This window comes from Lygodium microphyllum, chromosome 17 (assembly GCF_053477565.2).
Source record: "Lygodium microphyllum isolate KBCC chromosome 17, Lygodium_microphyllum_v1.1.10, whole genome shotgun sequence".
Classification (NCBI taxonomy): Eukaryota; Viridiplantae; Streptophyta; class Polypodiopsida; order Schizaeales; family Lygodiaceae; genus Lygodium; species Lygodium microphyllum.
Genome location: NC_141151.1, coordinates 111,061,572 through 111,074,698, shown reverse-complemented (window position 1 = coordinate 111,074,698; position 13,127 = coordinate 111,061,572).

The window sequence follows — 13,127 nt, the reverse complement described above, 5'->3', positions numbered from 1 at the left end:
GGTAGTAGAGAGAGAGAGAGAGATGTTTTATTAAAGGAAATGAGAGAGGGAGAGGAAGAGAAAAATAAAGAAGGAATGAGAGAGAGGGAATAAATATACAACATAATAAAGAAAGAAAAAAAGAGAGAGAGATGGAAGGAGAGAATGGAAGATCTTGTTCTTTAACATCTTGTTCTTTCACAAAGAGAGGGTAAGATCAGGTAAGTAGTAGTAGTAGTAGTAGTAGTTGTTGTTGTTGTTGTTTTTTAATATCTTTATTTATTGTTTGTACTGATAGTAGTAGTAGTGGTGGTAGTAGTAGTAGTTCTTTAATTTCTTATTTTCTTGTTTATAGTAGTAGTAGTGTTAGTAGTATTAGTTATTGTTGTTATTGTTGTTGTTATTTTATTTCTTCTTTTCTTTTTTTCTTGTTTGTTGTTGTTGTGGTAGTCGTAGTAGTAGTAGTAATGGTGGTAGTGGTACTAGTACTGGTATTTGTAGTGGTAGTAGTTTTTGTTTAATTTCTTATTTCTTGTTTGTTGTTGTTGTGGTAGTCCTAGTCGTGAACATGGTCATAGTCATGGTCGTGGTCATAGTCGTTGTAGTCATGGTAGTAGTAGTAGTAGTAGGAGGAGGAGTAGTAGTAGTATTCTTGTTTGTTGTAGTAGTAGTAGTAGTAGTAATAATAGTTTTTTGTTCTTTTCTTATTTGTTTTTGTTGTTGTAGTAGTAGTAGTTATTGTTGTTTTTCTTGTTTTCTTGTTTATTGTAGCGGTAGTGGTTTGTTGTTGTGGTAGTCATAGTCGTAGTCGTCGTAGTCGTGGTTGTAGTAGCGACAGCAGCAGTAGTAGTAGTAGTTTTCTTATTTGTTGTTGTTATTGTATTAGTAGTAGTATTTTTTAAAAAAAATTGTTGTTTAGTTTTCTTGTTTGTTATTGTAGCAGCAGTAGCAGTAGCAGTAGCAGTAGCAGTAGCAGTAGTAGTAGTAGTAGTAGTTGTTGTTGTTGTTGTTGTTGTTGTTGTAGTAGTAGTTGTTGTTTTTTTTTCTTTTTTTTATTCTTATTTTCTTGTTTATTGTAGTGGTAGTGGTAGTGGTAGTGGTAATAGAGAGAGAGAGATGTTTTGTTAAAGGAAATTGGTAGTAGAGAGAGAGAGAGAGATGTTTTATTAAAGGAAATGAGAGAGGGAGAGGAAGAGAAAAATAAAGAAGGAATGAGAGAGAGGGAATAAATATACAACATAATAAAGAAAGAAAAAAAGAGAGAGAGATGGAAGGAGAGAAGGGAAGATCTTGTTCTTTAACATCTTGTTCTTTAACAAAGAGAGGGTAAGATCTTGTTCTTTAACATCTTCTTTTCTTGTTTGTAGTAGTAGTAGTAGTTGTTGTAGTAGTGGTGGTGGTGGTGGTGGTGGTGGTGCGATCCAGTGAGGTCCAATACAATACCACCAGTTAGAAAACACTCTGATATATATTTTAATTTGTGGGTGGGTGGAGACTTTACATACGTTAATTTTGTTGAGTTACAAGAGAAGAAATCCATTCTTAGAAAATTTCAGAAAGAAAAAAAGAATGATAACAAGAACAATTTTTTTGTCATAACATAGATCAAATGGAAAATGATGAAGGTCGTGATGTTCAAGATTGCGAGGTGTATCTTAATCAGCGTGTCCCATATCGACAATGTAAGCTAGCAATTAGACGAAAATGTTGATTGTCTATAGAACACATACGACGCTTTGTCACGTTTCTATTAGAGATCATTGATCAGGTGATCTTAAATTTTAAGAAAATGGTAAGAAAAGTGTATATCAATCATGCATTGTATACGCAAGATAATTGAATATGCATTGATGTCCATGGATGTTGAGACATCTAATCCGCTTAGAGAGAAAGCATCCATACCATTATACGATGGGACTTTTTGGCACTATCATAAAAAACATTTGTGCTTTTTCAAGGTAGTTTATGATATTTTTTCAGGTTACTGAAGTATCACATATTACAACTTGCAAATACGATACCTGAGTCTTGTGATGATGTGCGACATGGTTTACGAAATCTTGGCACCAACTACAATAGCATCCATGCATGTATCAACAATTGCATACTGTTTCGAGGAGAATACGAGACTATGAAGACATGTCCAAAGTGTAGTACTCACAAATATGGATAAGAGTTGCAAGGGCAAACAATGTCTCAAAAAGTTCTTAGACACTTTTCGCTTATCCCCCGCATAAACCACATGTTTCATACATTCAACATGGTGAGCTTGACAACGTGGCATGCGTAGAATAGATCCACAAATGGAGTTCAATGAATATCAATGGATTTACTCGCATGGAGCCACATTGACTCTACCTTCCAAGGCTTTGCCCGAGAGCTAAGGAATCTTCAGCTTGATCATGCTATGGATGGCGTGAACCCATTCGATCTGCGCTCAACTTCGTACTATATGTGGCCTAGAGTCCTTGTCAACTATAATATCCCTCCGTGGCTTTCTACGAAGAAAGGACATCTCATCCTTAGCTTGCTCATTCCTGGCCGCTACAAAGTCAAAAATATGGACGTGCATATTCGTCCATTAGTCGATGAGCTTAAGACTTTGTGGGAGGAGGGGGTCACTGTGCAAGATATGAGTAAGCGCGATGGTTAACGGTCCGCCAATATTTGAGCCATTGTCATCTGGATGATGCATGACTTTCCAAGATTTGGAGAGTTCTCAGGTAAGTAGGCTTCCGTTCTCGTTGGTAATATCTATCATAGCTCATTCAAGTTTGTATTCATTAGTGGATAGAGGTGTTGGGACAAGTCTGGTTATCTCAGGTTATCATGCATATCCATTGTGTGGGCCACAGTTAGACTCCCAAAGGTCACAAACCGTGAAGAAGATTGTATATCAAGGATAGTCTACATAATGCTTCCCCGTTTGTGGTAGTCTGTACTACCGATCGTGATCGTAGGATTCCTTACTCCAGAAATACACGAGGCTATTTACAAGTTGTCAACTTTAGTGCAATGAATCTCACAGAAGGAGATTAAGACATCCTCTATTGAGTTCATAAGGCGGGGAGCAGTGGAGACAGTCTCTCTCTTTGAGAAATATATGCCTACCAACATGCTCACGATACAAATCCACCTTATTGTACATCTTGTAGATGAAGTGGAGATTGTTGAACCTATACATACGTGATGGATATTCTTCTTGGAGCGCTTCATGAAAACCTTAAAAGGCTTTGTGCAACAATGAGCTCGGCCAAAAGGTAGAATGGCAGTTGAAAGTTGGTTAGTGTCTGAGGCATTAGTGCATATTTCACAATGGCTACCAACGGTGGATTCAGACAACAATATGCCATGGTTGCTGAAAGACGATGATAGACTAACTGAGATGTAGTGGTTAGAAATGGGGTAGAAAAAAAATGGATGCTGCAATGGAGGAGAAAGTGAATCGCTTTTGCATGTTACACCATGTCTCCATGGAGATGTGGCTCGCTATGTACGAGTATGTACAAGCAAGTTAGGAAAGATCGGGAGGAAGCGCGATCTGAATTTTGACATAGTATGCGCCATTGACCAATTCGATATCCCAAGGGCATGGAGGAGATGCCGCGGTTTATGTCAATGTGATGGTTGCATGGAGCTTTGACCGTAGCATCTAACGAAGAGGCGAAGGTCTCAACTGAGGAGTGGAAATTCTCCAGGGGATATAGTCCAAAGGTGATGACGTGTTTAGGGTTTGTCATATCTATATTTTATATGCAAGAACTAATTGAGTGTTTCAATATACAATACAAAATATATAGTGCAACGTGGTCGCGCGGACGGCCTTTCCACATGGAGTGTATTGAAAAAATGTGCTCCATGATAGATTGCACTATCATGGCAAAGTTCGAGCAAGAGAGCCGACGACGAGCACTGGATCCAAACATCATTATAGATGAGATGGAGTATTTTGAAAACTTACAAAGTATTGTCATAATGGATTACCGTAGCTTCTCCATGATCCTATTTGATGTGCAGTGGTTCAAAGTGGTACTTGAAGGAGCTAGAGCAACAACAATTCAACGAGGTCCATCTGGATTTCTCGAAATACATTATGAAAAAAAATGGACGGATTTGTGCGACACATTTATGTTATCCGCCCATTGGTGTATGAACTCATATATTTTTTAATTGTATTATGGCATGGTACATGTCACAAAAGTTAAATCTCTCTTGCACGTGATTTTGAACATGTAATTTTCTATCCAAACCCCCGACAACCTCAATTGTGGTATGTTATACCTTCATCTCCTCGAAATGCGAGCGTATATGATCAAAGCAATATTCTAAGCATAGATGTGGATAATATGCAAATAGAGGGGTTGATATTGCAAGGGGTGGAGGCCACCCAAAGCTTGGAGCATGTAGAGGAGCCAACATCGGGTAATAATGATGAAAATATAGGAGTCCAATAATTCTTTGAGAATGAGGTGGACTCATCCTTTTGTGGTAACATGTCTATCAACCTTCTAATGTATGTCGAGTTGTGTCTAGAGATTGACATGGGACCATAGGGTACTTCATACTTGGAGCATCCACCTTCTTAATTCATTGTCAATTAATCGCTTATAATGGTACATAAGATATGCATTTTAAGTAAGATCATTTTTTAAAGATTTATGTTACCGTGCTTTGTATGATTTATATTGATTATGCGAACATAAATTTTTGTCTGTGTGCAGATGATCTTTGTGGATATTTAGATCAGCACGATGAGTCGAGGGATGAGCGATGAGGAGCTACAAGAGATCTTCACGCGTATGTGTCCAGATGAGATGTCTCGATTTAGACATATGGCGGAGTTGTCTCAAACATCATCATGCCATTCTATTAGACCTACTTCGGTGTGCTATGATGATTCAATTTCTAGTAGAGGAGGTCGACGCTCCAAACTTGGGCCAGACAAAGGGAGTGGTTCAGGGGGATGCTGCAGAGACATGGATGTAGTGAGCCCGCGGTCTGATCAAGATACATGTACTACTCCTTTCTCTCGTGGCGGTTCGAGAGGGCGTGGCTCGGGTGATTATTGTGGGGGTACCGATGTAGTGTCTCTGTCTCGTCATTCTGCTGGAGTTGTGTCACCTGTAGGATTTGTCACACCTGTGGAGACATCTACTCCAATCACTCCAGCTTTTGCTCGGCTGTCCGTAGGTGGCATTCCTATGGATGCTACTCCAAGAGATACTATCCCCATAGATACACCAGATGTAGAGGGGTCTCCTAGATATGCCCAAGAGCATATATGCAGGTGGGAGATGACACATCTTAGGCATACCCTAGAGGGGTATGGATACCTTGTAGATGATAGGACATGAACCATCATCATGAATGTTGAGGGGAGGAGGGTGATGGCACAACGTCTTGGATCATTGAAAGAACATACCGAAGAGGGGAGCAAGGACTACATTGTAGCATCCTTGCATGACGAGTTTCCGATACCAGCCGCAACATATAGGTTTTCCACGGGCTGGATGATGGAGTGCATGCGTATGTACATGTCACAGAGTCAATCGGATGCACGCAAGAAGGCACTTAAGAGTGGGGCCTCAAAGCCTGAGTGGCTAGATGTGAACGACTGGAACTGACTCAGGGAGGAGACTACAAATTCTCAAGGACGTTGAAGACAGTAGCGTGAGGTGGCGAGGGCATGACTGGAGGTAAGAGTGGTCTGTCATCTTGGGAGTGGCGGCCAGAGGACACATCTAGAGAACTTTGTAAATTTTTCTTTTGTTCTACTTGCTTGTTTTTTTGCAATATCCCTTGTACTCACAATCGTATTTTTAACTGTTATATTTTGTTTTCTTTGCAACACTCCATTACAATATGCGATCCCACCGGCCTAGAGACTTTATGTGCAGAGAGACACAGTCTCATTGCATTGATCGACCCATTGTATGGACGCAGCGGCCCTGTAAGTCACTCATCTTTCTTGTTCGTAATAGTTACTAAGTTTAATTAAAATGCATTATTGTATGATGGATTGATTTATAGTTGTTTTTTTTTTTGCAGAGTCCATTCGATGCTCCTTTGTGGAAGGACGAGGTTTCGGATGGCAAGCATCTATAGCTCACCCTTGGATCCGTGGAGCTCACATACTCTTCTTTTTTGGTCACGTGATTTTTGTAGACATTTTCTATGTAGTAGTAGTATCTTGCCATGATTGTACCGGTCGCTTTCATTATGTAATCATGTATTTATGATTCAAGTACACTTTGCCTTTATTTACACGAGCATTGTATACATTACTGAAACTATTTTGTATGGCCCAAATAAAGCACATAGTTCTATTTGTGCTGCCCTACCACAATTTTCTTTTCCTTTTTATTGTCGCTATTAGCGTCACAAATTAATTGCACATGTCGCTATCAGCATCACAATAGGTGTCACAAAGCATCGTTATCAATGTCACTATTTGCGTCGTTATCAGCATCACATTTACCGATGCAAATAGAGACCAAAACAAGGGAGGGAGAAAATATGAATACAAAGCTATTTGGTAATCTCAATTAGATTCAATTGTCATTATTATATAATCCTAGACGTATCATTAATGTAAAGTAGTTAGAGACCCTATGTCATTAATGTAAAGGATATCATAATCAAAATTTTGAAATGTTGAAAGTAGATATTCATAATAAAATTTCTACTAATATTCTATTTATATATATATATATATTTTTTTAAAAAAACTAAATTTTTTTACACACTGTGCTCCCATTGGTCTAGAGTACTCTCTCTCTATACCTTAAAAGACATTTTTGAGACATCAAAACTCTCCTAATGTGAGAGCATCAATACGAGAAAACAAGTATATATTTACATTATAAAGTAATAGAAACATATGGAGCTCCACTCTTTATGAAGCTTTCATAAACTCTAATGCTCTATATTTAGAATAACATGGAAGCTACACCATATATATATTTATGTCCGAATTGGAATTGTAGCTCTTATAGCCTCAAAGCTACATAAATTGATGCACACTTAGTTAACTATCTTGACATGTAAGCACTACTCTCACCCATGTAGTAGCAAGAAGACTACATCAAGGATAAACACATATTTATGTTCACCACAAGGATGCTATGGTATCAAGATAGAGGTATGGAAATCCCATAGGTGGTCATCATAATAATAGCATAGCATTGTTGCTTGCATGCAGGCTAGTGAAAGTAGGCTTCCACTATAGTTATAATAATTAAGGAGCGAAGCTACTTGAGTTGACATGATAGTAGTACAGATAAAAAAAGATAATACATACAAAAAAGAAAAAGGTAGATAAAGATGTCGATTATGATGAATACAGAAAGATAAAGATTTCAAGAAGAGGAAGAGGTTATTACATTCACAGCCAAAACATTCTAACAATATGAGAAAATCAAGTTAACAAAGTAAAAGGCTGATTTCAATGACAAGCAATAGAAATATACAAGTGTTCTCCTTTTGTGGACATGCACACTATATAAGTCTAAATAGCCCATTGCAACTATAGGAGGCTACTCAAAGCAACTCTTTATCATGTTCATATAGAATTAAGAAATCAAGACACTACATTTGAAATGACAAGAATATGTAGAAATGGAGACAGTAGACACAAAGAAAACATCTTGTTTTTTGTAGATGATGATAATGATGAATAGAGAAATAGGAAAAGACAGAGCAATAGGATGGCAACAAATTGCAACAAATGATAACAACAACAAAATAAAACAACTATTTGATTTCTATAGCAAGGCTTAGTAGAAGCATACCAGTGTATTTTTCTTAATGTGGATGTTCTTCTTTTTGTACAAAGTAAAACTACAAACCATAACACAAATTGAATAAAACTCAAAATTATAGGAACCACAATAGACAAAAGCAAATGATACACACTTGACAAACAATGATAATGAAGTTGACTTTGGATGCATGATGAACATATGCAAAGCATGATAACACTAATAGGGTAGCGTTGACTAAACAACTTAACCTTCCTAATTATGGAAAAAAATATGATAAAATTGACTAGGCAATGACAATGCGTACTACTTTGGGAGCAATTTGTTTGCATTCATTTCTACTTAGAAAGTTGTAAAATAATGAATAACAACTTTACACAAGGAAATGTGGCAGTAGTTGGACACTTTTCCCTAGTTAGTATGGATTTTTCCAAAACAACCAATGAAGTTCCTTAATTTATTATGTTACTCAAAATATCTCAACCCCCACCATAATGAAATGCTATAGCATCCATGAGATCTTACCAAAGGCCTTTTAGAACACGTCCATGCACGAAATTTTGTCCTTAGTACTACTAATGATGATGATATGAAAAATGGTAGAGTTGTTTCTTTTATATAATACATCTTACCAATGGTCCTTCTTGGGCTTGCCCAAGTGGTTACAATGTTTGGGCGAGCGATTGGCCGCACTGCACAAGGGTGCCATAGATGGACGAATATTGATAGATGTCGGACGATGGAGTTAGTACTTGACCAAATCTCCGACAGGGGAGCAGGGTGTCCGCTTATAAGAGTATTGATCGCTCTCCACCATCAATCATCAGCGGAGAGCTTATCTTCAACTTGAGATCACTCGTCAACGCATAATCAAGTCCATTTACTACAACTCTTAGAGATCTCGATCATGGATTCGGTACTTGCTTATGACGAATCAACGCTCGGTGCAGCCAACATGCAGCCTGCAGCGCCTAATAGTACTGGCGAAGCCTCGCAACCGGTGGGAAGTGGAAGTGATTCGGAGACGTCATCGTCGTCGTCCCTATACGGGCAGAGCTATATCGGATCGGCGGTAATTACTATTAACATATGCCTAGACGAGAAGCAGGCCAATACAACAGCTGGTGATGAAAAAGTGATGCAAATCGAAGGCTGCCTTCACTCTTTCTGTTCATCCTGCCTGTGCAGGCACACCAGCCTTGCAATAAAGGAGCGACGGAAGATGCCAGGTCTGCTCGCATGCCCGGCCTGCAACATTGATGCTCGTGCGGGCCCTAGTATTGCTGGCAGCTTGACGCTCTCACAGTGTGCAGACATCCTTCCACGGGAGTCGTACGAGCTGCTTTTGGACCTGCTCGCATTGGAGCACGTCCCAGAGGTCGCTCGATTCTACTGTCCCTTCCCTGACTGCTCGGCGCTCCTGGACGCCGCCGACACCGACGTGAGGTTGGACTTCCCTCACCAGCAGGCGCAGGCGACGGCGCTATCGACCAGACGAGCGGTGACGCCACGTCTGCACGTGCCACGCAATCCACGGATGGACAACGTCTCTGCGTGTCGACCCCACGTGTCAACCTGGAGATCGAACCGATTATCGTCGTCGTCAACAACGGCGACATGCGGTGCCGAGTGTCCAGCGTGTCACCGCTTCTTCTGCACCAGGTGCCGGGTGCCATGGCACGCTGGGATGTCCTGTGTCACGTACCAGCAGAAGGTCAATGCTATCGTGCGGCGGCCAGGTCTGCCAGCAACAGCAGCTCATCCGCGTCGTGCAATCAATTATAATGCTGCCGCGCCGGCAAGTACGACATCGGCTACTACGCAGGAGCTGCAGCTGGCCGAGGAGCGCAGGCAGCAATGTCTGGCTCGGCGCAAAGGATGGAGGGGGTGCCCCAAGTGCCGGAACCTCATCGAGCTGGCCCATGGCTGCAACCACATGAAGTGTCGGTGCGGCTACGAGTTCTGCTACTCCTGCGGGGCTCCTTGGAGCCACACCCGTCGCGCCTGCTCCTGTAAGCTGTGGGACGAGTGCAACATCATCCTCAACGCAAGACTCAGGGCTGGCGGCCGAATACGTTGACGCATACTGATCGGGGGGGGCGGCACACGCATATAGGTGGTTGTCACCGGTTTACCTCAGATACAATATACTGTACAATTGCTGTATTCACATCTCATCCATACTACTTCCCCAAGTATCAATTTTGGTTTTGTTAAAATCATTATGGGGCACAGAAAACATTTATGATAGCACATACGACAGCCTTTAACTCAGAATTTTGGAGGGGTATTTAAATTAAATTGAATGCACGTGTCTTTTGTATAAGTAGAACTACTCGCATCGTATTTAGATTCTTCAAACACTTTGCATTGGTGTTCTCTTGGTAGCATTGGTATTCTTTGATGCTTCGTATCGAGATTCGAAGGCATGTTTCAATTGGCAAGAGGGTCCATGTGGTTGCTTGAGTCATATAGAAACCAATTGTGAGAGACTCCACATCTTTTTAAAAAGGTGAGGATTTATTTGTATTCTTGTGTTACTTTGGATGGGTGCTATGTCAATACTTCACGCTACCTTTAGTCCAGTGCTTTGAGCATCTTTTATTTTGTCTTCATTTTTTTATTTATATTCTGTCACTCTCTCTCTCTCTATGTTTCCTTCTTCCCTCTCTCTTAAAATTTTGGGGGTATTTCCTCAATTATATTTAGAGCCTATTAGATGCCTTCTCTATATAAGTGCTTTTCAATCGGTAATCTAGTTTAATTGGTGATTATATGTGATGGCAGCTAATGACATCACATCAAATGTCAAATATCAAAGCTAGTCTTATAAGTAGCTAAAAAAGTGGCACAAGTGCCCCTTGACTACTTTCATTATAGTTGAAGTAACATAAGATTACATATTGAGATCTGACATGTTGAACCCAATGCAATTTGGGAACATTGGAAAGAACTTTGTGACTGAACAACTAATATGGCTAGGGATCCAATGATAGGAAACAAATGTTGGAAGTAGTTGATAGAGCTTGATAGTATTATGCGACTTGTGAGGCAAATTGAAAACATTGTGAGCTATTCTTTAGACTTTAATAGAGCAATTAAAAATTAGTTAAAAGGATTGTAAATGCTTATAGATTCTATAGTTTATTGTAGTCCTCACAATCTTTTCTCTTATACACTACTATTAAGGCGTGATGCATACTTTAATGACAATGATGTACCATTATTAATACAGAATACTAAAGGCATGGATAAGTCCCACTAGTAAGCAAAAATATGTTATTTTAGAATCACAAGACATGGTGATGCTATCACAATGCTGAGCGTCCACTCGCAGAAAACCATAGGTTGTTGATCAACTTACATAATCTAGAGAATTAGATGTATGTAGATGTGCTTGTGTTTGTTTTGTCTACCCTTAACTTGAAAACTAAGACTATTGATGCCTTTAGGAGACTATTCTGAGCCATAAAGATGGAGGAAACGAAAGGCTATTATTAGTCCTCGTGAGAGAGCTTTATGGGGGCCCTCAAGGAGAGGGGCGGCCATTTATGTTTTCTTTTTCTCATCATACATTAAAAGGTAATCGTGAAGGGATATGCTTATCATAGTGGGAGAAAGGGAGGTTTTTGGTATATGGCAGATTGTCATGAGCATAAAGGATAGGTTAATGACACGCCTTCCTTGAGGATGACTATGCTAGAACATTGGACAAAGGAGTATTGGAGTTGCTTGATAATAAGAATAATTGGATGTTCTTCGTACTTCCTATTTCCTTAATCGTCGTGGGATGAGCATGATTCCTGCAGTCTCATGCTGATGAAAGAGACCATGTATCAATCACATGATAAGGCTTTTTGATCTATTGTATGAAGGCTCTAGAGAGAACAAAATGGCATAAGCGTGGGGTAAGATGGACCTCAGAGGATCTAGAAGCCATAGGTGCGATGTCAGGAGAGCACATTGTTGTCACCACAAAGTATGTAATCCTCTTGAATGCTTTGAATCATCATCGGGATGCCACCCTAAGTAGTTACAACTGCTATCAGATTCTTGGCTGGGCAATGAACACCACTAATGCTAGTGTTATGGAACTTGCATATGCTTTCAACTATCATAGCTTGGAGTCCCACACCAACTCCAAGAAGGGACCTCCATTTCTCATACTCTAACAAGCTCAACATCATCCAATACTGAAGTTGATCCATAAGGCTAGAGACAATGTGCTCAGAGGCAATAGGTTGTTGCTCATGAGTCCACGTAATCTTTCTCCCTTCCCAACTCTCCTACCGGTCACCATAGTGGTTTCGTAGGATCCCCTCCCCTACATTCCAAATGGTGATGCTACGGCTATAATTTGGCCATGAAGACATTAGTGAAGGAATAGGGAGCTTGAGCTTGCCACTCAAGGTCATCAAAAGCCAATCAAGAGGGTGGAAACTTAATGTTATGCTTAGAAGAGACTAAGGTAGATGAGAGAAAGAGTTTGGGAGATTAATAGAGAGCATCACATAAGTGGCTTAGGATGTTTCTCATAATGTCATACAAATCTATACTTTATGAGAAAGCTCCACATGAGGACAACATAGCTATGTAGCACTATCTAATTGCGGAAGCCTAATTTAGTGATGCATACTCGCTATCATTACATCTTGTTAGGGAGCAAGAAGTTTGATCTTCACAAACCTCTTAAATATAAATTAGTTCCATAACATGTAGTTAGCAATTACATAGCTTCTAACTATCATGTTCCATGTCTTCTCAAACCAAGAGCTTGATCTCTTTAGTATGACCTAGAAGATACTATATATAAAATTTGAATTAAGCCTCTAGAAGGGTAAAAGATTCCTACTCATGTTACCTTGAGCTTGAGGCAAAGATAGATCCTTTAAATGTTCCTGATGGAGTTGTTCTCAGGCAATAGTGTAATCTAGGGATGTTTCTACTCATGCAAAGATTTACTACCTAATTTACTACACAAAAATAGGTACATCTAGGGATTTTTCAAACTAGGGAAAAGGGCACTCTTCCTATATAAATTAGGTAGGAAAATTTTCATTATAGACATTTTTTTCCTATGTCGAAAAAACATTCTTAGATGGGTAATATTTTCCTACATAGGATTTTTTTTTCAATGTTGAGAAAAAGTGCCTACATAGGTAATATTTTCCTATGTAGGCTTGTATTCCCTGTGTCAAGAAAACACTCTTAGATAGAAAATAATTTCCTATATAGGCATCCCACCATATAGTAGTATATCATTGTATAGATAATATACTTTTCCAATATATACAAATTTTTTCTATATGGAGATTTCACTATATATATATATATATATATATATATATATATATATAATATTCAAAAAGTCTTAGTAGAAAGGTAAAT